The sequence below is a fragment of the Panthera leo genome, chromosome A3, assembly GCF_018350215.1.
Source record: "Panthera leo isolate Ple1 chromosome A3, P.leo_Ple1_pat1.1, whole genome shotgun sequence".
Classification (NCBI taxonomy): domain Eukaryota; kingdom Metazoa; phylum Chordata; class Mammalia; order Carnivora; family Felidae; genus Panthera; species Panthera leo.
The window spans coordinates 120534448-120557323 of NC_056681.1; the positions used below are offsets into that span (position 1 = coordinate 120534448).

The 22876-nt window shown below is 42.3% G+C and overlaps 1 long non-coding RNA gene across 1 annotated transcript; it reads left to right on the forward strand.

Moving 5' to 3' along the window:
- The first annotated feature begins 2625 nt into the window (after positions 1-2625).
- LOC122215135 lies at positions 2626-20975 on the forward strand. The gene is made up of 5 exons (XR_006200255.1): positions 2626-2676; positions 4811-4876; positions 18480-18596; positions 19379-19439; positions 20670-20975. It is a non-coding gene; the product is annotated as an uncharacterized LOC122215135 (long non-coding RNA).
- The last annotated feature ends 1901 nt before the right edge of the window (positions 20976-22876 follow it).

A 22876-nucleotide genomic window follows, 5' to 3' on the forward strand; every position in this document is an offset into this window, starting at 1 on the left:
TGACTTGTGATATTTGAAGAGTAATGTCTTTTCTGCCTGCAGAGCTCTTGATCCTGGGTTCTCAGTCATGGCCGCAAAGGAAATTCTCCCTCAGGTTTCTTACAGAACTCCCGCAGCTGTCAGGGAGGGCAGGCAGCCAGCACGCCCAGAGACAACTTGAGCCGGCATCAGCATGGTTCCCGCTTGGGGCAGGAGCCCTGACACAAAGTATCCTGTTCCTGTTCCTTTTCCTTCTGAAGCCAGAGAGCAAGCCTTTGATTCATGGGGCGATGATATCATGTAGTCCTGCTGGGTGTAGCTGGGCTCCAGGCGAGCATCTGGGAGGCACCTAATCCCCTCCCCACACCCAGCACTCCCTGGAGCCTCATGGGCCCCACGGGATAGTTTCATGGTAGAGCTGAGATGATCTTTGTACCTTTAAATTCAGACATTCGGCTCTGAAGCCACTCAGCTTCCCGGCATTTTTATTGAGAATACCCTCGGCGATAATTTTCAGACTTCGAGGCCTCCGATAAGGAGGAAGAGCTTGATATTCTGGTTTTGTTTCTGTTTGAAGAGCGTATCCCCAAAGGAATTGCATGTGTCCCAGATTCAACACAGCTGTTAATTAGAGCTGAGAACACTTGGTTGACCCCTGTGTGGCTAATTGCTAGAATTGAGAAGCGTCTCTAAGGGCCTCCTATGATAACAACTGAAAATTGTACTGAGCATCACCTAACGCTTCTGGAAGCAGTTCAGGATGGGAAGCAATAGGCTCCCTGCAGCTCCTGGCGCGAGAGAAGCAACTATGTGCTGAAGGAGCAGTATTAAGGATTCTCTTCAGTGATTAAAACACCCACATTTCACTTTGGATGTGTGGCTTGAGGCAGTGTGCACAGAAGGCCTTATCAGAGAGCTCAGAACGGTGCGGCACAGCATACGTGGCCTACTTCGGAGGGCTTCAACTCCCCCTCTGACATCTCACCCCAGGGTCAGTGCCACCACCGCCCCTGGGCCAGTGCTGTGGGTCAGGGCAGGAAACAACTCCGGTGGGGAGTGGGGACGGCTGTGAGCAGCTTCTGAGGTGTCGTCTGAAGCAACCGTTCTGTTTCCCCATGTTAAACGGACAACCGAGACTCACTCTTACAATGAGGAAAATGTCTGGAAATCACCTAGGTCCCTGCCTGGCACGAAAAGAGTGGCCATCACTTCCCTTCCCGTTGGCTCTGCGAGCAGAAATAACTGAACGGAAATGTCCACGGACAGGGCGAGAACTGGGCTGGAAAGAAGAGGAAGTAACAGAGGGAAGAAAACGAAAGCCGATTGTCAGAGAGCCGGCCAGAGGGACATCGGTTAGGGAGAGGAGAAAAGGGGAGGCAGCCAGGGAAGAGGAGGAGGCAGGGAGGGCCGAAGAGCCACTTAGGGGAGGCGAGGGAGAGAAGTGGCTCTTCCTCCTTCCTCCCCAGGTCCTGGGAGAGAGTAAAACTCACCAGAACCGGCGGCAGCAAGTGTTTTGGGCTTCTCAGCCAAGAGGCCCAGATCATACCCCAGATAGTTTAGTGGCCTGGCGGACTCCACTCCCTTGGCCTGGCCTAAGGAAGGTCGCCTGGAGCCAGCAGTGTAAGGAGACCCATGATCCCTTTTCCAGAAGAGATCCAAAGCATGGGTCCAATTCCAGGAAGTGACAACAGCAGAAAGCAACCCAGAGTTAGCCGCCCAGAGCCGGGGAGGGGAAAGAAACAGAGGAAGCTGGAGAAAAAGGGATCACTTGCATTTTCTTCTAGACCCAGATTGGCTGCGGAGGGCAACCCGTGCCAAGGACAGCTGGGGACCCCATGTATCTGGAGTCTCTAATTGGACGTGCCTCCTCCTAATGGACACCTCTCACTAACAAAGATTATGGAGGATGCCCTGTGTGCTTAGCCTACTTGGGACGGTAGTTGGGGACATGGGGGCAGCGAGTATAGCTGCCCTCTGCAGGCAACGAACTGGAGAAGAAAATCTAATACACAAGATATCACAACGTGCAGTGCCGAAGAGTATCAGACATTTAGCTAAACGGGACAGTGCCGGGCTGAGTCCACAGGGACTGGAAGGGGCATCAACGAGGGCTGGGGTAGTCCGAGAGACTTCTCAGAGGAAGCTGGGCCAAGCGTTGAGTGCGGACCTTGAGGGAAAACATAGAGGCAAAGCGTCCTGCTTAGATGAATCAACAAGGCTGATCTCACTTGATTGGAAGGTCCTTGTTGGACAACGATGAGAAATCATGGTCCTTTGCTGCCACACATTTACATGGAGCTTTATATTCTAAGACTTTCATATAAATGTTCATAATTGCTCCCCACAAGGCTTTTAAGAAATAGTTTTTATTTTTAGAATTGGAAAATACCTTAGATTTTTATCCAGCCCAGGCTCTACACATGACATTTGAGGAAGTGATTCCCAAAGAGTTCAAGTGACTAACTCAAAGTCACACAGTTAAGTAGCCCCAGGACTATAACGCAGGTCTTATTATTCTGCTTAAATGGACTTAACAAAAAGTATATGAATGCAATTTTGTTTTCATTTATATGGAGCTATTTCCTATAATAGAGACATGTACTTGAAAAGAGTAATTGTCTATGTTTTGTTTCCTTATGCTAAAAGGAATATATGATCCAAAATATATGATCATCACAGAAAATTTAGAAAGTACAGGTAAGCCAAAAAATTAAAACCATCCATAATCATACCATCCAGTTTACAGGCTTTGAAAATCGTTAAAAGTATGTATTCTTTTCATTTGAACCTTACACACGGGTTGCTTTATTTTAGGCATAAATGTCTCTGGTCCCCCTTAAGGAGAAGAACATTAAGAAGCAGGATAGAAGCAGCATAGTGTGCAGAATCTTAAAGGGCATAAAATTTGGAAGCCAAAGGTCTAGGTTCCAGACCCGGTCAGTCATTACTAGCTGTGTGGTCTTCCGTAAGTCAGCCAACTTTCCTGCACGTTGGGTTCTCATTTACAAAATGATGGGGTTTCAGCCATCTCTTTCTTAGCTTGCTAAAATGTCTTTTCTAGGACTTCAAAATCAGGCATTGTAAGCTTACAACAGTTAATTAAAACAAAGCAAAACAGTTTCTGATGTTTTTAAAGGAACATAACAGCATGTTAAAATAGGCCTCTTCCTTTCTCAGGGTTTTGGCTGGGGCTCCAAAGCTGAGAACAATGGGTTTATGTCTCCCCCACATTTGCACACATTCTAAGCCAGATATAAGACTGTCTAGGCAGGACTGGCAAAGAGTGGTCTCGAGCTTGCTCTGCCTCAGTTAGACCTCCCCACACCCCCAAGCTTTGCAGAGAAGGCTAAAAGAACGGACCTAGAGGCTGCCTTCTCGTTCCACTGGAAAAAAAAAATCCTTAATGAAAGGCTGGCTGGTGGTACCTCGGGCAGCCGAGCAAAACCAATGGGTCCCCAGAGGGAATAAGCTGCATTTACAGAAACAATAGAAAAGTCTGTGCCACGAGAACATGAAAAAGAGAGTTGGACTCATTATCTTATATACTCGAAGAGGCTTTTCTAGATGATTCCAACATAGGCCACACGGTGTAGGTGCTGGAATCCGGGTGATAAGGGGGGAATTTCAAGAGCCAGCTGACGTGGGTATCATCCAAGCAATGCTATCGTACGCTATCCCAGGGAGGGTCTCTCAACAAATCTTCCAAAGCACCCCACTAGAGACATACCCTTTAGATCTGCCAGTCACCGAGGAGAGGACCCTGTGATTGCAACTGCTACAGCCACTGAACACCTTGCCTCTTTCTCTCTAACTCCCTCTCTCTCCTGGGCCCAGCTAGTGCAAGAGGGGGTGAGACAAAGAACAAAGGACCGTGAACCACGTTTGCGAGTCTGGCTGCGACCCACACTAGCAGGAGGGAGAACTCTAATTTGGATAAGACACTGAAGTTTTGAAATGACATTGGACTGAACTTCTCAATACGTGAAAGGGAGCAGAAAACCATGGGTAGTGGGGAAAGAGTGGAGACAGCAATTCTGAAGGGCCAGTCATAAGGTAGAAAAAAGTTGCTTTCTGCTCGAATCCTCCCAGCTCCAGCTTGTTTAACGTGCCGGTTGCAGGAGCGTAACTTGGGTGAGCAAAGAGAGGGTTGTAAAGGGGAGAGAGATTGGTGGCCAGATCCCAATCAAGAGGCTGTTGTCTGGAAATTAGGCAATAAGGCGATGGGAGCTGGGGATGTTTCTGAGGTAACTCTGGCAAGAATTAATGACTGCTTAGGCGTGTTAGACAAGTAAAGTGGGTGAGTCACACAAGCTTCTAAAGTTTCTAGCCTAAGAGACTGGAAGATAGTGACTTGATGGATAGCAATGCCACTTCTATGGCTAAATATGTGTTCTAGAGAGATCCCACACTTAGGTCAATGATGCCACATTTTTGGAGCTCCTTCACTCGAGTCTCCCGAGCCAGTGGCTCCTGAGCCAACTTATGAGTCATATAAAAAAGTCATTACTTTTCATGTATCCATTTTTCATTTAATCCATCACTTCACAAATTTTGTTAAGTGTTTCCTATCTGTTATGCACTGTGCTGGTCACTGCGGAGAAAAATTAGCGGGTCACAGGGTCAGTTCTCAAGTTGCCCATGGGCTGTATGCTCTACCTACTTTAGTTGCTGGGTTAGCCATGGTTTTTGTGGCCTTTCCCCCTTTTAACTCCCTTATGCCATTGATTTTATGTAGAAAGGAGCACAGTATGGTGTAAATTGGTTGTTACCATCTTAAATACGTGAATTTATTTTCATTTACCAGTTTTCCATTTTGTCTTATGTCCCACAGAATATAGGCCGTTATGACAACGTGGCCCAGAAATTTGATGTCTGTCCAAATTTGCACTTTCTAAATGTAAGTAGACACTCAAAATGAGTCTAAAAATCACTGCCACAAAATGTACCCAAATAGACCCACACAATTGTTCTCTCTCTCTCTCTCTCTCTCTCTCTCACACACACACACAGACACACACACACACACACACATACACACACACATTCATACCATTCATATTCAGTTCCGTGGGACAAAAATATGTATCTAGTACTTGGAATATCAGAGTTTGGTGTTAAGTCCTCCAAGGGAGGTACAAATTAGAAACATAGTTCTTTCTTTTTAGAAGTCCACAACTTAGTAAGAGGAACAGATACGTTTAACAGATACATGCTGTTTATAGAGAGACATATGTGGTACATGGTGAAGTGTGAAGTGATAGAGTAAAATAATAAACAATAAATTATAATAAATTAGCAAGGGTGAAAGAATCTATAATAACCCCTTGTATTCAGGCTGCTTGACTTTGGGACCTCAGGTACAAAGATCTGAGTTAATCATACTGTCCAATCTATTCAACAAAATTTCCTAGCACCTACCAGGTGGCAGGCACCTTTCTAGGTAGAGGAAATGCAACTTTTTTTCAAGGTGGGGATACAGTTAACCATTAAACAAATGCCTGATCGTAGTGGCAATGGGAAGAATAAAAGCAAGGTGGCGGGGAAGCAGGTTATTAGATGGCTCTTATTTGGGTGATCAGAAACAGCCTCTCTGAGGATATAACATTTCAGAAGGAACCCAACTTGAGAAGGAAGACCAGGACAAGACTCTCAGACAAGACAAATGACTGTTGGAAAATCCCCAAGCAAGAATGGGTTCCATGTGCTGCAGAGATGAAGAAGAGGTGGGTTGTGCCCAGACCACTGTGGGCAAGGCGGGGAGCCCGGAATGAGTTGAGGTTGAAGGGGTGGACACTGACCAGGTAAGTAAGGCTAGGTTTTAAAATAACAGAAGGTTTGGCTGAGCCTTAAATGTGCACACACGTGCATACATGCACACACATGAAATACCAAAACTGTTTCGAGCATTGACAGAACTGCTGGAATCTCTGCAGGAAATAACACTTATTTGGATCAAGCTTAAAAACTCATTACTTTTTTTTTTAAGTTTATTTATTTATTTTGAGACAGTGTGCTGGAGGGGCAGAGAGAGAGAGAGAGAGAAAGAGAAAGAGAGAGAATCTCAAGCAGGCTCTGCACTGCAGAGCCTGACACGGGGCTCAAACTCACGAACTGTGAGATCATGACCTGAGCCAAAATCAAGAGTCAGTGGCTTAACCAACCGAGCTACCCAGGTGCCCCTCATTACTTTCTATTCACATCTAATACTTAATTTGCCTACAAAAGTTTAAGGAGCAGAAGAATATTTGAATAATGAACTCTAAGCATTATCAAGGGTTATCAATGAACAGAGTATAGGAAAAGCCATGAGTGACTAAAGAACAATTTGAAAAAGGAAACCCCATTAAGGCAGGCAGGGAGAGGGGAACAATTCCAATTATGGGGGGTGAAGAGTGGCAGTTTTTGCTATGTTTCTCATTAGGCTGGAGATGATTATGCCATATTCTCATCACTGGTTTTAGATAAATCCCCTCTCTTATGACGTTATTTTTCCAATCCCCACCCCATAGGTATCCTTCCTAGTATGTTTGGGATATGTCCTCAAGTGCGTATGTATCTTTCATAAATGCATGTTGCTTTCCATGGATGTGATTTTAACTAGCCAACATGAAACTGCGGTATGATATTGTTCCATTTTATTTATTTACTCAAGACTACTTTTAAAGGTCTATCCATATTTCTCTGTGTATCTCTAATTCATCACTTCCAATTGCTGCAGAGTATTTTGTGATAAACGTCCTTCATGTTTTACTTACCCATCCCCCTAGAGATGGAAACTAGGTTGCTTCACGCTTTCTACATGCAATGAACATCCTCATGAAGATGCCCTTATGGGCTGAGGTGAATTTCTCTAAAGGACTACATGGCCATGACAATTACTCTCACTCAAATTCTCTTGATAAAGCTGGATTGCTTTTCTGAATAAATGCACTAGTCCACATGCTTAGTATATGTTCATAAATGACTTATTCAGAATACACTAAGTTTCAAGTTAAATTTTTGAAATATTTATTTATTTTTGAGATAAAGTGTGAGCAGGGGAGGGGCAGAGAGAGAGGGAGACAGAATCTGAAGCAGGCTCTAGGCTTTGAGCTGTCAGCACAGAGCCCGATGTGGGGCTCGAACTCACGAGTCGCAAGATCATGAGCTGAGCCGAAGTCGGACGCTCAACCAACTGAGCCACCCAGGTGCCCCCAGAATACACTAAATTTCAGAGTCATATGGTGATGTATACAAGATCCAAGTCTTCCAGTTCAGTTCTAAGGCTTTATCCATTGGGAAATGCCTTTCTGAGAAAGAACCCCCCTCCCCACACGGATGTGCACAAGCACAGATACAAAGTTTAGCTGAATTACTCCTTAAGGGGTATAGTTATCCTTCACTGCCCCTCATTCAATGATTATTTATTGAAGGGCAGCTATAGAAGACATTGCTTTTTTTTCTTCATGAGGTCAAGGTGTTATTTCCCCTCATCCTCATTGTCCCTGTTCCAAGCAGGTATGCACTAGGGGATGAGATCCTTCCTTTCCTTGAAGGAACTTACAATCTAACTTCCTCTCATAACCATAATCAACATTAATACAGGTAGCAGATTTTTCAAAAACTTTTTGTGGTTCCGTTTTCTTACATCTGCATCTGCATGTGATGGCCTCAGAATCCCTCAAAATTGATCATTTTACCTAGTCCCTGTTCTCCATTTCTGGAAACGACAAACTCCCTCAAACTTCAGGTCCCAAATATCCAAGTCATACCAGAAGACAGTTGTTACAAGGCTACTGGCCAGAGCCCAGCATGTAGCACAGTGATTCTGTCGGGGGTTCAATGCATTATGAGCAAATATGGCAGAACCATAAACCAGATCCATTTTAGCTGTGGCCGGTTATGCCCTTGGGTTTGAAATAATTAATTTCCTAGACATGTGGTCCCCAGATGAAATTCATGCTGTGATTTGATTTTTTAAATGCAAAAAAAAAAAAAAAAATTCTCCAGCAGAAATTCATCACCAACATGTTAAGGAATTTGATGACTAAAAATAATCTCCCCAGAGAGCGTATGGGCATGGTGTGCAGACTTGGAAGGGAAGAACACACCAGTGAGTCTATGTGAGAGGGAATGACATGGGCACTGAACTGGGGGCCCACCTTCTGGTATCAAAGGCTGTCTCACATGTCAAAAAATATATATTTTTCATCTATTAAATAAGAAATTATTTTGGGCCTGAGCCTGGTGGCTCAGTCGGTTAAGCGTCTGGCTTTGGCTCAGGTCATGATCTCACAATTCGTGAGTTCGAGCCCCATATCAGGCTCTGTGCTGACAGATCAGAGCCCGGAGCCTGCTTCGGATTCTGTGTCTCCCTCTCTCTCTGCCCCTCCCCTGTTCGCTCTCTCTCTCTTTCTCTCTCTCTTTCGAAAATAAATAAACATTAAAAAAATTTTTTTAAATAAGAAATGATTTTAAATGCTTACCATGGACATGAGCCTTCAAATCATATTCATTCCCTAGAAGGCAAGTTATAAATTGGGGAGAGTCAGTTCTGTACACAGTTAGGTGGAGCCCACTCTTCCCCCTCAGAAAATGGTTCTCCTAGATCCTGGGGAAAGAAACCACTCAGTTGCTCTAAAAGAAGAACACTGAAGGCAGAATTTACCCTGAAGCAGGCAGGTGGTAATGGTTGAAAGCTGAGAACACTGACAGATTTATACTGAGCCTCTATAGAAGCCCAAGGTCATTATTTAGGTTCTAAGGGTCTAGGACAAAATTTAGTCTGCCAACTTGAGACCCAGGAGTGGAAGCCAACTGGGGACTGGCCTAGGGAGGGAGCCATGCAGCTATATGGGGAAGAGCATCCTGTGCTGAGATCTTCCTGCATGTTGGAGGCAGCAACTCCTGGTTTCGAGGAAGTGCCTTCCTGGGCTCAGCTGATGCTGGCTGTGGCTGCAGCTATCTTGCCAGGCTGGTTCTACAGTGTGGTTCTGAGAGCTCTTCTAGAAGTTCAGCTTATAGCCTGTTCTTCCAGCCTTTCCAACACTTATATGAGCTACCTAATAACTCCCTTTCTGCCTAAAGTAGTTAATATGGATTTTATTGTTGAAACCAAGAACTTGACCCAATTTTAGTTGATTATAGTATCAGTCTTAGGGTTTTCCTTTGTACGAGTTAGTGCATTATACCTCTTTATCTGATTTATCAGCTTTAAAAGATGAAATCTTTTGGCCCCCTAGCTATAAAGGATTAGGAAATCAGCATATTTACCTTCCTCAATTTTTATTATACAACCTCCCAAATTTTGGGCAGCTGACTTTCCTACATAATTCCTGTAAATATTCATACTCCTAAATACCAAATCTAGACTTCTTGGTGCTCGGTATCTGATTACCCTGCACCCCAGATAATATTGCTTTTAGGCTAGCCCTATAAGAAGAAAGAATAATGGGGGAGGACAGGGCATCCTTCCATTGAAACTCAAACCCACTCTGTGTTCAGCTGATTGCTTAGGTCCTGATGTGCTTCTCCACAGGATGATGAGAAGATAGAGGGCTAGTCACTTTTTCCTCTTCCTGCTCACTCCTGGCTTATAGTTTTCTCCAACAAAATCTGATCCTTAAGCCATATTGCATGATGTTGAGGAATTCATTGTGAACCCTGTTTTACCATGGGTGGTGACCACAAAGGGACTCACCTTGTATTACAGTGAAGATCACTTCTCAGGATGTAAAAAACACAAAACAGAAATTATCAGAGAAGAGTCCATAACCACTATGTCATGAATAAACAAAATCAATAAAGCAATGATTGCTATATGCAAAATCAAGACATAAATGACAAACTGGGAAAAATATTTGTACCTCATATCACAAAGGGTTTTGATTTCCTTGATATAAAGAGTCCCCTGTAAATCAATAAGACCAACACCCAACGGAAAATGGGCCAATGATATGGATACACAGTTTATAGAAAAGGAGGTACAAAGGAAACACTAAGACAAATGACTTTTAAACCCAGGAAATGAGAAAATTTTTATTTCAAAATATACCGAGACTCCATTTTTCACCTCTTAAAATGGCACAGACCAAAAAAATTAAAAGAAAAAAAAAAAAAAGGGGGGGGGGCGCCTGGGTGGCTCAGTCGGTTAAGCGTCCGACTTCAGCTCAGGTCACGATCTCTCGGTCCGTGAGTTCGAGCCCCGCGTCGGGCTCTGGGCTGATGGCTCAGAGCCTGGAGCCTGCTTCCGATTCTGTGTCTCCCTCTCTCTCTCTGCCCCTCCCCCGTTCATGTTCTGTCTCTCTCTGTCTCAAAAATAAGTAAACGTTAAAAAAAAAAATTAAGAAAAAAAAAATGGCACAGACCAAAATGTACTATAGTCCATGGTGTTGACAAGGGTCTGGGGAAATGGGCATGCTTACTGATGGGAATATAAATCAGTATACAACTTCTGGGGAGAGCAATTTGGTGATACCTGTTCAAATGATAAGTGCACATATCCTTTTAGCCAGAATTCTAATCTCAGGGATTTATTCTACTGATACACTTGCATATATAGAAACAGTTATGTACAATTGCAGCATTGTCTGTGAGAGCAAAATATTAAAAACATTTTTTTTAACATTTATGTATTTTTGAGAGACACAGAGAAACAGAGTGTGAGTGGGGAAGGGGCAGAGAGAGAGGGAGACACAGAATATGAAGCAGGCTCCAGGCTCTGACCTGTCAGCACAGAGCCCGATGCGGGGCTCGAGCCCATGAACGGCAAGATCATGACCTGAGCTGAAGTTGGACCTTTAACTGACTGAGCCACCCAGGCGCCCCGAGAGCAAAATATTTTCAATCACTTGAAAACAACAAGGAAAATAAGAAATGTAATCTTTGACATACTGGCCAAGTCACTTTTACCCTAAACCTTAACATATATGAAGGAAGGCTATTTTCTATGGTGAGGATCCAACTCAAGTAAGAAAGGAGATCCAGGCAGAGAGATTGCATATTGCAGAGCTGGCAGAACTCGGAATGCTCAAACCTTCCTGGGAATGCAAGTGGATTCCTGAAATCCTTGCTTAGAACCAACAGTACCTTGCTTAGAACCACACTTGGTGCAGGCCAGCTGTTAAAGTTTTCTTGGACTCCATTTGAGACCACTGAGGGGGGGAGGGGAGCAGGTGAAGAAAGAAGGTTGTAGGCCCACAGTCTTGGCATGGTGACGCCAGGTGGAAGAATAGCCGTCAGTAATAAGCTGCCCTGCAGTTGCTAAACTTTTCCTCTGAAGAAGAGGAAGCACGAGGCCAGCTCATACCAGCACACATACAGACTCTGCTTAGATTATGGGGGCTCGGGGAGAGGTATGGCGCTCCGCTTTGGGCCCTTCCCCACAAGTACTTCAGCATATAGGTAGTCCAAGTAGCAGGGTCTCCAGGAGCCAACATTCATATTGTATTTCATGTGGATGGCACCCTCTGGAGAGGACACTATTTGGAGATTGTCCTTTGGAGATGTACAGTGGGACAGCCCTGCCAGGAAAAGTGCCCTTACTGGGGCACCTGGGTGGCTCAGTCGGTTAAGTGTCTGACTTCAGCTCAGACCATGATCTCACAGTTCGTGAGTTCAAGCCCCGCATCGGGCTCTGTGCTGACAGCTCAGAGCCTGGAGCGTGCTTCGGATTCTCTGTCTCTCTCTCTTTCTGCTCCTCCCTTGCTCATGCTCTGTCTGTCTCTCTCTCTCTCAAAAGTAAATAATAAACTTTAAAAATAATTTTTTAAAATAGTGCCCTAGGGAAACAGCACAAATCTTTACAAAAATACAACAAAAAAGGAGGGAATCAATAGGGAAAATAATTGGCAGATAAAGAACCATGGCAGAAAGATCTTGTCACAAAGCCAGAGAAAATTATGACCAAAAAAATTCCATTATCTCTAGAAACTAAAGAAAAAGTAATCTCTAGGGAAAAAATAACCTGTATATAACAAGCACTCAAAGCAGAGACACAAGGGGTCAAGGAGAAAATGACTAGACAACTGAAGTTAAAACATGAGTTAGTGGGCTACCTGGCTGGCTCAGTCGGCTGAGCATACTACTCTTGATCTCAAGGTCACGAGTTCAAGCCCCATGTTGGGCATGGAGCCTATTTTAAAGACAAACAAACAAACAACAAAAACAAAAACATGAGTTAGTGTTAAAATTTGTTTTCTTTGAGGTAGACTTTATATACAGCAAAGTCTTAGATGTATACTTGATAAATTTTTTAAAAGTTAACTACACCCATGTACCCCTCATTCTGATACAGATATGGAACATTACCAACACCCAAAAAGGTTCTTTCTTGTCCCCTCCCAGTCTCGGGTAATTGCTGTTTCGATTACTATCATCCACTATCAATTAGTTTTGTCTAGTGTTAAATGTACTATAAATGAAAACATATAGTAGGTACTCTTGTATATGTGTAGGTTTTTCTACTTTACATTATGTTGATGATATTCATCCACATTGTTTGAATAGCAATCGTTCATTCTTTTGCAATATTACATAGTATTCTATTAGATATATGTGACATGATTTATCCATTAACGCTTGAATTGATTCTAGTTTTTAACTATGATGAAAAAGGCTGCTATGAATACTCTTGTACATGTCTTTTGGGGGATATAAACATTCATTTCTGTTGGGAATATACAAAGGAGTAGAATTTCTAGGTCAAAAAGTACCTGTATATATAGCTTTGAAATCATTAAAAAGTTGGGGTTTTTTTAAATGTTTATTTATTTATTTTGAGAGAGAGAGATAGAGGATAAGCAGGGGAGGGGCAGAGAGAGGAAGAGAGAGAATCTTAAGCAGGCTCCACACTGTCAGCACAGAGCCCGATTCAGGGCTCAAACCCACAAACGGTGAGATCATGATCTGAGCCAAAATCAAAAAATTGGTGTGTGGAGTGAGGTAGGGGGTCAAGGTTAATTTTTTCCTATATGAGTAGCCAATTTACCCAACACCATTATTCCAAATAACATCTTCCCCCCATGAATTACACGTATCACAAGTCAGGGAACTGTATATGTGTGGGTCTGTTTCTGGATTTCTTTTCCCTTCATCTGTTTGTCTCTCCTAATACCTAAATCACATTGTCTGAATTGTAACTTCATAAGAAATCTAATGCCTAAAAGTGTAAGTCCTCCATATTTATTCTTCTTCTTCAAGATTGCCACTTTCAAGATTATTCTAGGTCCTTAGAATTTCCAGATAAATTTTAGAATAAACTTGTCAGTTTAAGCTGATGTACTTCTAAACCAGATGTTAGTAGTCAAGTCTTTGTTTAATTAGTCCTTATACCTTATATATACTTTTAAATTTCATTGATAAAATATAGCGTGAGTGTTGATTTTGGGGGAGCATGTGTTGGTTCAGTCGGTTAAGAGTCTGACTCTTGATGTCAGCTCAGGTCATGATCTCATGGTTTTTGAGATGAAGCCCCCATTAGGGCTGACAGTGTGGAGCCTGTTTGGGATTCTCTCTCTCCCTTTTTCTACCCCTCCCCCGCTCATGCTCAGTCTCAAAATAAATAAATAAACATAAAAAACTGATTTTTAAAATCAATTGGAAGAGTTAGGAAAGAGGAGAGAAAAGGTATTTACTACTCCAGAACTGAGGGCCACAATAGGAGTGACAAAGAAACAGTGAACACATGAAAACCAGTAAAGAACATAGAAGAAAAGCTTGAGAAAAAAAAAAAGCAAAGAAAGATGAAAACAAACAATTTGAACTGTCAATAAAAATATGTCTCAATAAAGTTACTAGACTACAATGGTAAAGAAAAAAAAATTTTTGAACATTTACGCAAAATTATCAACTCATCTATAAAGGGAAAAATTTCAGATGAGCCTTGGACTTCTCCATAGTAACGTTCAACAATAAAAAAAACAGTGAGGCAATCCTTATAAAAAAACAAGTGTGATCCAAGAATATCATACACAGCCTACCTATCATCATTTAAATATAAATGCAACAGACAAATTGTCCAACATGCCAAAAGTCAGGGAATACAGTTTCTTTCTGGAAGAAAGTACTGCAGGTCGACCTTTAGCCAACCAAAAGAAGATGCAGAATTTGGAGAGGTGCGTTCATTGGATATGAGCAAACACAAAGGACCAAGATGGCTGCTGCCCCAGAAACTTGTTTCAAGCTCTGGAAAACAGCTGAGAATGAACCTTGTCAGAGGGATCACCAACATAGGAAGACCATGGCTCTGACTCTAGAGAATACGGAGCCAACTGCCTGGACTGGGCTATACTGGAGAAGTAGCCAGACCTCGAATGGTTTACAGGGCCAGTAGGAACCACAGAGAAGGTCAAAGGCCCAGGAAGTACCACCAGGCCCCACCTTGCTGAGACAACCAGATCACAGGTCATGGAACCCAGACTTAGCTGTGAAAACCCTGAGACCAAGAGCACCCAGGCCCCCTTGAGATCAGCAGATACTAGACACATATCCAAAGCACAAAGCCAGGGAGTCCCTTCCCCAACACCACAGGGGAGAAACAACAGCTCCTTTCCGTCTGGATCTCCAGATCCAGCTCAGGAACAGCAAGAGGGAGCAGAGCACTTTTATCCAGTAAGAATAAGTATTAATGTATATTAAGTGTTTAGTGTGTGCTAACCACAGGTGTAAGCTTTTCACCTGCTTTAATTCATTTCATCTTCACAACTCTAAAAGGTAAATATTATTCCTCCCATTTTAGAGATTCAGAAATTGAGGCACAGAGAAGTTTAGCAGCATGCTTCAGGCCACACAGCAAGTAAGTGGTCTAGCTGAAACATAACCAGAGACAGTCTAGTTCCAGAGCCCATGCTCAAACAATTATGTAAATTGATTATTTTTTTTAAGTATTTTTATTTACTTCTTAAAATAAGTACTTTTAAAAGTTACTTAAAAGTAACCCAATGTGGGGCTTGAACTCACAACCCCAAGATCAAGAGTTGCGTGCTCCGCTGACTGACCCAGCCAGGCACCCCTGTAAATGGTTTATTTAAATCAAGCAACAAGGGTAAACCTGAACTTTATAAATATGGAACTGGTAAAATAAATTATGTTACAGCCACTTGAGGAAATTTAATGTGACCACCATGAAGAAAGAGGCAGGTTTCTATGTGCTGATATGGAATGATCTCCAAGATATATTAAGTGAAAACAGCAGGGTACAAAAAAGTGTGTTATATGCCACCTTTATGAACAAAAGTGTTCATAAATATATGCTTATGTCTGCATATATACTTCTGGTAATATACTCCCAAACTCACAGTCATTGCGACCTTTGGAGAGAGAGACCAGGAATCCCAATGATAAGGGTTGAGGAGAAATCTGCTTTTCATGCTATTCCCTTTTGCGCCTTTTGAATTTTGTACTATGTGCATATGTTACCTAATCAAAAACATGTGATTTAAATAAATAGATATAAAGAAAGCGGAGGGGCCTCCCAGAGACATGGGAAGATAAAAACCATTTCATGAATCTGAGTGAGGCCCTCTGGCAGGGGGCAAGTTTTGCTAGAGATAACACTCTAAATAAAAGGAATATCCTTGGGGCGCCTGGGTGGCTCAGTCAGTTAGGCGTCCAACTTTGGCTCAGGTCGTGATCTCACGGCTTCTGAGTTTGAGCCCGGAGTTGGGCTCTGTGCTGACAGCTTGGAGCCTGGAGCCTGCTTCCGATTCTTTGTCTCCCTCTCTCTCTGCCCCTCCCCCACCTGCTCTCTCTTTGTCTCTCTCTCAAATATAAATAAACATTAAAAAATTAAAAAATAAAATAAAAGGAATATCCTTCAAAGGAAAGAAAGAAAACAAACATGACGGGATGTTTAATAGGGAGGTTTGACTGACCAAGTTTGATAGATTTCAGATTCCAAAGTGAGGTGTGAGACCATATGGAAAGTTCACAGTAGATGCCAAAAGCAGGTTAGACAACTGACCCACATTAAAGGCCTAACATGTTGATGAGAGAGGGAGGATCTGGTGAGGAGGAGTTCTCTGGAAGGAGCTATAAAACCTGTTCAAGGGTAGAGGAGCCTCAGCTCAGCATGACCCCATGGAAACTCGTTTTGTTATCTTTGTGTGGTTAATTCTGGAGGTCGAGACTGACAACCTTAAAGGGGCCAGGTCGCAAACAAGAGGGAAACAGGGCCCGCCCCACCAAGAGCATCAACAGAACACTTCCTATGGCCCAGAGGTCATTTTGTTAGTTTTTTAAAATAAACTTTACTTATTCATTTTGAGAGACAGCGAGAGTGGGGTGGGAGGGGGAAACAGAAAGAAAAGGAGCGAGAGAGAGAGAGAGAGAGAGAGAAAGAGAGAGAATCCCAAGCAGGCTTTGCACTGTCACTGCAGAGCCCAACTTAGGGCTCGAAACCATGAGATCATGACCTGAGCCGAAATCAAGAGTCTGATGTTTTTTGTGTTCTGTTTTTTGTTTTTTATATATAATTCATTGTCAAGTTAGCTAACATACAGTGTCTATAGTGTGCTCTTGGTTTTGGGGGTAGATTCCCATGATTCATCGCTCACATACAATACCCAGTGCTCATCCCAAAAAGTATTCTCCTCAATGCCCATCACCCATTTCCCCCTCCCCCCCCACCATCAACCTTCATTTTATTCTGTGCATTCAAGAGTCTCTTATGGTTTGCCTCCCTCTCTGTTTGAAACTATTTTGTCCCCTTCCCTTCCCCCATCATCCTCTGTTAAGTTTCTCAAGTTCCACATATGAGTGAAAACACATGATATCTGTCTTTCTCTGAGTGACTTACTTCACTTAGCATAATACCCTCCAGTTCCATCCATGTTGTTGCAAATGGTTCATGCTTATATATAAGCATATATTTATGAAAACTTTTGTTCATAAAGATGGCATATAACACACTTTTTTGTACCCTGCTGTTTTCACTTAATATACCTTGGAGATCATTCCATATCAGCACATAGAAACCTGCCTCTTTCTTCAAGTAGTATTCCATGACGTTTAACCTACTGAGCCACCCAGATGCCCCTAGAGGTCATTTTAAATAGATCCTGTCCCCGGGCAGCTGGCTGTGGTGAAGGACACAGGTAAAAAGGACACTGGCAGGAACAGACGCCAAGAGGGGAACAGGTACAGCCAGCGAATAGAAAGGGCACTGCTCAGGGCGCCTGGTGGCTCAGTCAGTTAAACGGTTAAGCGACCAACTCTTGATTTTGGCTCAGGTCATGATCTCACTGTCATGAGATAGCACTGGGTGTGATGCCTGCTTAAGATTCTCTCTCTCTCTCTCTCTCTCTCTCTGCCCCTCCCCTGGTTGCACACAAGTTCTCTTGCGTGCCTGCATGCTCCCTCTCTCTCTCTCAAAAAAAGGAAGAAAGGGCACTGCTCAGGTCAGTGGGTTTGTCAGTCAAGGCCCAGGAGCAGAATGTATAAAGGGTCTATGAAGTTGCCCAGGAGAATGTCTCAAACACTGCTAGGCCCAGAGAGGGGAAGCCAGACAGTCACCTCTCTCCTTCGTACCACACCCACTCCCAGCTCCTGGCAGAGCTCCTCTCAGAGAGCACCGAGGGGCGAGGGGCGGGAAGACAACGAACAAAGAGAAGCAGTTTCCCCCTCCCGCTTTCCTGGGCCCACAGACAGGCCCCAGCCAAAGGAAGGGAGAAGCTGTAATTAGGAGGCTGAGGCTGTGTGTGTGACCACAAGGAGGGTTAGTACCTGCGAGTGACGAGAAATGAAGAAAGTGCTGGAGTCTTCGCCCAGAGGGGAGAAGAGTAGGACACACAAAGAAAGTGGCTTCTGTTGTTTGATGAGCCAGTCACACAAAAAGAGTAGTTAACAAGAATAAACTCAAAGATCTGATTTTGTGTGTGAAGTCTTTTCATTACTTTTCATTCCAATTAGGAGTGATTAGATTCATCATGAATGATTAGAAAGCTCTATTAACATACATCAAATGTAGATGTTGATCAAGATATGTGCAGACATCAAGAGAAAGAATGAAAAGGCTACAAATGTGTATGACTTGTATCAATTATCCATGCTTGAAGAAAGTCATATATAATGACAGAGTATGCAAAAAGCTTCATCTCAATACACAAATTAAAATCAAAGCCAGTGACCATTGCTCACCTGGTTCAAGCTCATAATGGATGACTTAATTATACCCTTCTGTCCCTGAGTCCACATGTAAGAAGGGGTACTGAGTCACTCCTGTCTATTGCCACCGCCTTCCTCCTGGAGTTTCTTTCCTAAACATTCTATAAATTTATTTATCCAAATAAATCAAGTGAAGTTCTTTCGTTCCCATCATTTGTAGTTCACAAGCTGTCTTCTCCTGGATTGGGGGCCAGATAGCAAATTTTATTTCTCCATGTCATGTCAAAACAAGACAGTTTTTCATTTTCTTATGTCTCAACTCCTCTCCATTGCATCCTAAGACATAGATATCTGTGTCAAACATCAGGTATGCAATTTGGAGATAGATACCCGAAACTGTGAATTATTTTTCATTTCAGTATGATGTAATCACCTTGGAGAGCTATGGCAAGAAGCATCCAGAAGAGACTTTTCATCTTTGCATGTGCCTGAAATGAACTGGTGGATATTCACATGTATTAATCAGAGAGACCCAGGTCAGCTATATGATATATGATAAAGCACTCTTTTAATCCTGGTAGTTTACTCAAAGACAATTACTCAAAGATAGTCAATTGCACACATATGTGCAATTTTATTTTGTTTCAGAATAACAGATATCTGATACTTTTACAAAACATGACAATCTTCTAAGCCAAATGTCATTTTGGAAGTTTAGTTCTCCTGAACTGGAACTCTGTACATGCAATATCCTCCCAATGATTGAAAAAGATTTAAGTATTGGCTGTATAGGGAATGTAGTCCTTACTTAATGTTTCTATGAACATCAAGTTTCTCCAATTTTTGCAATTTATATACCAGACAATTTCCTAATATGTCAGGATTCCCTACTTGATATGAAGAAGACGACCAACCCACAAGAGAAAAAGGGGACAAAAAAATAAAGTACGGACAGTTCCCAAGAAAAGACATCTAAATAAATCTTATACAAATGGAAAGATGCTGGGGTGCCTGGCTGGCTCAGTTGGGAGAGCATGCAACTCTTGATCTCAGGGTCATAATTTCGAGCCCCACGTTGGGTGTACAGTTTACTTAAAAAAAATAAAAATAGGGGTGCCTGGCTGGCTCCGTCAGTGGTGCATGCAATTCTTGATCTTGGGGTTGTGAGTTCGAGGCCTATACTGGGTGTAGAGATTACTTAAAAAAAATAAAATCTTTTTAAAAAGTAAATAAAATTAAAAAAGAAAAGATGCTTTGCTTCGTCATAATAAGGGAAATAAAATTTTAAATGATAATGCCATACCATTTTCCCCTACAGACTGGTAAAGATCAAAAAGTGCGATGACACCTCTCAGTTGTGGAAGTTTGTGGAAGGGCAGGTACGCATACTTACCCAACTTTCTCAGGAGGGCTATATGGCAATATCTATCTAAATTACAAAGGATGGTATGTATTAGTCAAAACTTGCAGAACTATGTACTTAAAAGGGTAAAATTTGCTGTATATAAATTATACCTTAACTTTTTTTAATGAAAAAAGTTAATGTCAGTCTCCTCACAGGAAATCTTGTATTGCCTTAAAAATGAGATTGACCTGTACCCACAGGCAATGAATTCTAAAATATATTAAGTGAAAAAAGCAAGGTGCAAAATGGTGTGTGTTCCTCATATATTTGTTTCAAGCAAAGACAAATGACAAATGCTTCTTCACATATACATGTTTGCATATGCCTATACTCTCTAGAAGTGTGCACACAACAATGGCTACCTATGGAAAGGGAGTAGAGGCCAAAGGAGGCGGGGGGACTCATCTTTCACTATATATATTCTCATACTGCTTGGTTTGGTTTTGTTTGTTTACCAAGTGTATGTATTACTTTTTCAGGTAAAACCTCTAAAAATGAGAAAAAATACAAACATGCTTGCCCTTAACCAAAAAAACCTCACTTCTAGAAATTGGTTTCAAAGATACACTCATTCACGTGCAGACTGATGTATGTTCAAGGTTTTTCACTGTAGCACTGTCTGTGAAGGCCAAAGATTGGGGGGTGGGGGAGAAATGTAAATGTTACCAATAGGACACTGGTAAAACCATGGTATTATGAAATTACGGAATACTCAGAGGCTATGAGAAAGAATGAGGAAGCTCCTTGTGTACCAAAATGGAAGTGGATCCAGGATAGCTTAGGTGAAAAAAGAAATCTATATCTTTGCAGAGTAGGAAATATACCATTGTTGAGGTGAAAGGGAAAAGACAATGTTTACATGCATTCTCTTAAATGTGCAGAACATCGCCCTGAGAAGACATGGCAGAAACAGAAAATGGATTGTCTCTGGGGAGGAAAACGGGGGCCTCAGGGAAACGGGAGTGGGAAACAAAGTGTTCACAAATATTTGTATCTTAGAATTTTGAGCCATGTGAAATAATTACCTATTAACATAAACCCTAGGTTTTCCTGGTGTAGTATTAACCAATATAGCTGTAGGATATATGGCAGAAGGGCTCCCTAGGAAAATAACTTCTTTTAGCACAATCAATGTGTCCTTTATCACCGTGAAAACAAAAAACAAAAAACAGAATCTGCCTTGCTATCTGTTTTGTTCCTACAGGGAAAGGAACTGGGTCTGTTTCTAGGGAATGCTCCAGGTAGACAACCTGGCTGGCCCCTTGTCTTGGAATCATCTCGCCAATTACAGAAGGTCTCTCACCCTTTGACAAGGATGTGGACACCTGGGGTGGAGAGCGTAGATGTCACCGCGGGGAAGGCTAGAAGTATTGCCTGAAGAACGAAGTTTTCCTGAAGTGAACAGTGTCTCCACAGTGATGTCCAACTCCAGGCACAAATGTCTCTCAGCCAAGAGACTGTGGTCATGTCACATGGTCATGCTGACCAGCCTGTTGTGTCTGTTTCGCAGAACGGCATGTTTGAGTAAAAGAAATAGCCAGAGAAATTCAAGCCTCACAGCATGAGACCACCACTTGTATAATTATAGGCTTATGTGTGCCAATGATTTATCAATATTTCTAAATATCTTCAAGATTATTTTATTCCATGATAATGAGAAATAATTTAGATTCGAAAAGGAAACAAAAGTACATGCTCAGACTTGAGGAAACTGTCCCCAGGGCACATTACCATAATAACGACTAGAGTTCATTAAGTCATATAATATCAGGAATACCTGTTTAAACTCTTTTCTATATTGCATTACATCACAGGTGGACATTACTATTTAAAGACAGCAAAGATACTGGACGTAAGTTATAGGTACACTTATTCCCTTTTAAGTATTTTTCATATTAATTTTTATGACATATTCAGTATCTGAGAATATTCCTTGGTCGTGAGAGATTCTGAACCTATGTATAAGTTAGAACTCTTTTGGTAGCAAGGGAGAGAAAAATCGGATCCAAACACTGGCTTAAATGAAATAGGAACTTACTAGATTATGTAACTGAACAGTCCAGGAATAGGCCTTGCTGCTATGCTGCTGTGTTGGTTTGAAGGCTGAAATGTATCACCAGGGAGCCTTTCTGTCTGTCTGTCTGTTTCTCTCTCTCTCTCAGCTCCATTCTTCTTTTTTTTTTTTTTTTTTTAATGTTTATTTTTGAGAGAGAGAGAGAAAGAGACAGAGCATGAGCAGGGGAGGGGCAGAGAGAGGGAGACACAGACTCCAAAGCAGGCTCCAGGCCCTGAGCTGTCAGCACAGAGCCCGACCCGGGGTTTGAACCCACGGACCGTGAGATCATGACCTGAGCTGAAGTTGGGCGCTTAACCAACTGAGCCACCCAGGCACCCCTCTCAGCTCCATTCTGAGACGAGTTCCCACTCAAGATATCAAGATAGTTTACAGCAACTCTGGGGCTTCCTTGAAAGGTAAAAATCTGACAGGACAGAGAAAGAATCTCTCCCAGAAGTCCTAGCAAAAGTATTACTTCTCACTGGTGCTAAATGAGGCTTCTGTTAATCAGTCAGTCAGGCCAGGGGAATGCAACATTTGGAATGATTTAGGCCGCAAGCTCTGCGTCTGAGGCAGGGTGAAAGCCCCAGCGGAAGCAACCACACGGGGGAGGCAGGGGTGTCCACAGATGGGAACTACAGCATGGGTCGCCCGCCGAAGGGTGGCTGCATGGTGGGCAGTGAAGGGAACAGCTGTCAGTAAGCAGCTGTAGCCGGAGATAATTAGCGTGCGATGGAAATCCAATAGGAATGAGATCTACCAAGAACGAGAAAGGCACTCTCAAAGAAACAGGATGGAAAATACATGTTTACATCCATCATTTGACATTAATATTTTAAATTAAAGAGTCAATGTTTCTGGACTTGATATGCAATTCCAAAAGAGGGAGAATAATTGCTTTATTCCTCAAAACTAAAAAAACAAAAACAACAATAAAAGACCACTTCGTAGAAGAAGCATTGAGAAGAAAATTTTATCCTGAGAATTACTGCAAATATAAGATTACTCTCATCTAAAAGCATGTCAGAAATAAAAGACAGTGCTGGGAATCAGCTGCTGTCAGTTCTAGATGGAATGTCTAATTTGAAAATGATTTATTCTTTACCATGTAAGGCTCCTCTATAATATGTAAATTGGAGGTGATTCGTAACCACTCATGTCGTGGTAAGATAAGTATTAGAGTAAGAAGTTGGGTTAGAAGCACAGTGACTTTTAAAAACAGTTTTACAGTCAGTTTCTATACCCATCGTGCATTTAATAACAAGAAATTTAGCCCAAGAATTTTTCTAAGTCACTGCCGAGGATTAATAATTATCAGAGGAAGAAAAACATTTTACTAGTTTCTGTAGAGGCAT